Source organism: Nomascus leucogenys, chromosome 2 (assembly GCF_006542625.1).
Source record: "Nomascus leucogenys isolate Asia chromosome 2, Asia_NLE_v1, whole genome shotgun sequence".
Classification (NCBI taxonomy): domain Eukaryota; kingdom Metazoa; phylum Chordata; class Mammalia; order Primates; family Hylobatidae; genus Nomascus; species Nomascus leucogenys.
In genome coordinates, this window is record NC_044382.1 from 8,526,052 (window position 1) to 8,530,241 (window position 4,190).

The following is a 4,190-nucleotide window of genomic DNA, read 5'->3' on the forward strand; positions in this document are numbered from 1 at the left end:
AAACTCCTTGAAGGCAGAGGCCATGCATTAGCACAGCACCTGGTATGTAGTAGCAGCAGCTCAACGATGGCAAAAGAATAAATTCTCATCTGGAGGCTGTCCTGGTGTATCTCTCTTCACCCTCACCCTCTTGACCCTCTGGCAGATCACATACCCCTGCAGGACAGGCGTGCTGACAATCTTTGGTACAAAGCAGGCCTGGGGATGAATGGTGGTTCTGACATTTACATGCAACCTGTTTACAGAAAAAAAAAGTTGTGATTGATTGATAGTGTCATTCACTTATTTTTTTTTCTTCACTTGCCCATTCAATGAATTTTCATGAGGTACCTATGTATCCAGGCTCAGGTGCTGGTGCTGGGTTCACACAACAGAGAACAGGCTATGATCTCTGCTTGTAATGAATTCACCATCGGAAAATGACCTCACAGCACATCTCAAGGGCAGCGACTGCAGCCTATGAGAGGAGCAGGGCAGGGACACCTAACCCAACAGGGAGAGGAGCATGTGGCTTCTTGCTAGACATGGCAGCTGAGCAGAGCCTAGACGATGTGTGAGAATCATCCAGGACACGTCCAGGGAGCAGAATAAGGCTGGCAGGGAGAAGACAACATAGGAAAGGGGTCTGTTGAGTCCTGTCAGGGCAGCCCTGGAGTCCAGTGTATGGCAGGGGACAGATGTCCCAGTGGAACAGTTCTTTGATGCTCTGGCTGGGAATTGGGTATTTTTTCTCCATGACTTTTCAGCATCCAGGCCCCCGCTCATCTGGTTCTTGCCATAAATAGTTCATCTTATGCCAGGTTGAAATGAGGCCTCCCTCCTTGACTCCCCGCTGTTCCTCCCCTCTTTCCCCCTGGTTTGGCACATACCTCCTTCAGGGAGCCTGAGCCAAGTAGGGAGGGGCCTGAGGGAGGCAGGAAGGATGGTGTGGACAACCACAGCAACCTGGGAAATGCCAAGCTCTCCTCGTCCACAGAAATCCGTGCCTGTCAAATGCAAGCTTAGGTGCTCTGCCTTGCTGTTTCCATCTGTAAAGTGGGGGTTAGATAACCACACTTCAATTAAATGCAATCTAACACCTATTTATTGAGCTTCGTTTACGTGCTAGGCACTAGGTTAGTTCCTGGGGGGTCAGAAGTGAACGCAAACATAGTTTCTACCCCGCTGAGGTCTCAGGGTGTCTTCTTCTAGTTCACTGCTTGGCCAAATCCTATCATCTTTCAGCTTAAATGTTTCTTCCTCAAAGGGGCTTCCTGACCTCTAATCTGCAGTAGAGCCTTGCTTCTCTTTGGTAGCATTCCTTCTCCCCATTAGAGTTTGTAGTTATATCTTGATTTTGGTTGAATATCTTTACAATCCTGTCCCCTTCAGTAGGCCATGTCCCATGGGACATTGGTTTAACATTTCATTTCTTGAGCTTGGCACATAACTGATCCAGCTAAAAAATATTTGTTGAATAAATGAAAGAATTGGGGAAGACAGATGTTAAATAAGTGATTTCAAGTGGGAGGAATGTTCTCTCTACAAAGAAAACTTCCCTGGGGCTGCTTCCCTTTAGGATCTCCTGAGGTTACGTTCCCACCAGTGGTGTGGCTAGCTGCTTCTTCTTTAGGGCAGAGACTGTCTTATGGGACCCAGCAAGGTGCCTAGAAGAGCCAGTATTCAGAATACTGACTGAGTGCCACCATGTGCCAGACATCATGTTAGGCCCTTTCTGATACATTCTGTCTTTTAGTTTTCACTCAAAGGCCCCTTGCACAGTTGAGATATTGAGGATTTTCCGTAACTGGCACTCCATAGAAGTTTATAGTTTGATGAAATCACTCGGGTTGATCTAGTCTCGAGATTATAAAAGGTTAGGTCGGCAAAGCTTGAGTGCTGTCCTCTCACTCTCCTTCCCAGACAGCACAAGCTTCACAACTCGCTCCACCTTCTACACCAACTACCAGTCCCTGGGCTCCCTCCAGCCTCCCAGCTACGGCACCTGGCTGGTCAGCAGCGCAGCCAGCGTCTATGCAGGCGCAGGGGGCTCAGGCTTCCGGATCTCTATGTCCCACTCCACCAACTTCTGGGGTGGCTTGGGGTCTGGGGGCCTGGCTGCAGGGATGGCCGGGGGTCTGCAGAGAATAGGAGGCATCCAGAATGAGAAGGAGACCATGCAAAGCCTGAACGACTGCCTGGCCTCCTACCTGCACAGAGTGAGGAGCCGGGAGACCGAGAACCAGAAGCTGGAGAACAAAATCTGGGAGCCCATGGAGAAGAAGGGACCTCAGGTCAGAGACTGGGGCCATTACTTCAAGACCATTGAGGACCTGAGGGCTCAGATCTTCGCAAATACTGTGGACAATGCCTGCATCGTTCTGCAGATCAACAATGCCCGTCTTGCTGCTGATGACTTTACAGTCAAGTATGAGACAGGGCTGGCCATGCGCCAGTCTGTGGAGAGCGACATCCATGGGCTCCGCAAAGTCATTAATGACACCAATGTCACTCGGCTGCAGCTGGAGACAGAGATCGAGGCTTTCAAGGAGGAGCTGCTCTTCATGAAGAAAAACCACAAAGAGGAAGTAAAAGGCCTACAAGCCCAGATTGCCAGCTCTAGGTTGACTGTGGAGGTAGATGCCCCCAAATCTCAGAACCTCGCCAAGATCATGGCAGACATCCAGGCCCAATATAAGGAGCTGGCTCGGAAGAACCAAGAGGAGCTGGACAAGTACTAGTCTCAGCAGATTGAGGAGAGCACCACAGTGGTCACCACGCAGTCTGCCGAGGTTGAAGCTGCTGAGGTGACACTCAGTGGAGCCAAGACATACAATCCAGTCTTTAGAGATCGACCTGGACTCTATGAGAGATCTGAAGGCCAGCTTGGAGAACAGCCTGAGGGAAGTGGAGGCCCGCTAGGTCCTGCAGATGGAGAAGCTCAACGGGATCCTGCTGCACCTGGAGTCAGAGCTAGCATAGACCCGGGCGGAGGGGCAGCTCCAGGCCCAGGAGTACCAGGCCCTGCTGAACATCAAGGTCAAGCAGGAGGCTGAGATCACCACCTACCACTGCCTGCTGGAAGACGGTGAGGAATTCAGTCTTGGTGATGCCCTGGACAGCAGAAACTCCATGCAAACCACCCAAAGACCACCACCCACAAGAGAGTGGATGGCCAAGTGGTGTCTGAGACCGATGACTCCAAAGTTCTGAGACATTAAGCCAGGAGAAGCAGGGTCCACTTTGGGGAGCAGGAGGCCAATAAAAAGTTCAGAGAGCAAAAATAAATAAATAAATAAAAGGCTTGCATTTCATGGGCCATCATCTTTTTGTGTGTGTGCATCAACTAATTTGAGCACTATGCTGAGAAAGATTCTGTGGCCGTAGTGGGCTGGAGGTGGCCCCCAAGACATATGTCCATGCCCTAACCCTTGAAGCCTGTGAACGGGAACTTATTTGAGTGTCAGAATTGGGAAATGTGAAAACTCGCGTTTGCAGATGTAACTAAGTTAAAGATCTTGGGATGCACTTATCTGGGTTCCCCAGGTGGACCCTAAAATCAATGACAAACGTCCTTTTAGGAAACAGAAGAGGAGAAGACATGGACACAGAGAAGGGGAGAAGGCCACGTGATAACAGAAACAGAGATGGGAGTTATCAGCCACGAGCCAGAATGCTGTGAGCACCAGAAGCTGGAAGAGGCCAGAACAACTCCCCGTGGAGCCTCAGGAGGGAGCTTGGCTCTGTTGACACCTTGGTTTTGGACATCTGGCCTTCAGAACTATGACAGAATAAACTTCTGTGTTTCAAGCCAGCCGGTTTGTGACAATTTGTTAAGGCAGATCTAGGAAACTAATCCAGTGGCCTCTCAGCTTGATGGGAAGCAGCGCCCTGGTAGATTCTATGCCTGTGTGGGCAAGGGAGGCCAGATGGCAGGGCATGTGCTAAGGATTGGACGTGTTTGACTTGGATCGACCAGGTCTTCTGACTGAGGCTTCCTCTGTGTAAGCAGACACCAGATCACTCCATCACCGAGTGATTCAGCATTAAATGGTGCATAGATGGAGCAGGATAGAGTTCCTTTGTGGGAGTGGGAGGAGGGGTGTGGGGAGCAATGGCAACACCAGTAGCTTTGTCATCATTGGCTGAATGATAATGAAGGGGGACAACATTTGGGGAACCTGGAGAAAGTAAAGACGGTGGCTGGTCAT

General features: G+C 50.2%; 1 pseudogene across 1 annotated transcript; it reads left to right on the top strand.

The window, feature by feature from the left end:
- Positions 1-1,916: 1,916 nt before the first annotated feature.
- On the top strand, positions 1,917-3,200 carry LOC100604337 (annotated as a pseudogene). Its single transcript, XR_001115219.1, has one exon. The product of XR_001115219.1 is annotated as a keratin, type I cytoskeletal 18 pseudogene (transcript).
- The last annotated feature ends 990 nt before the right edge of the window (positions 3,201-4,190 follow it).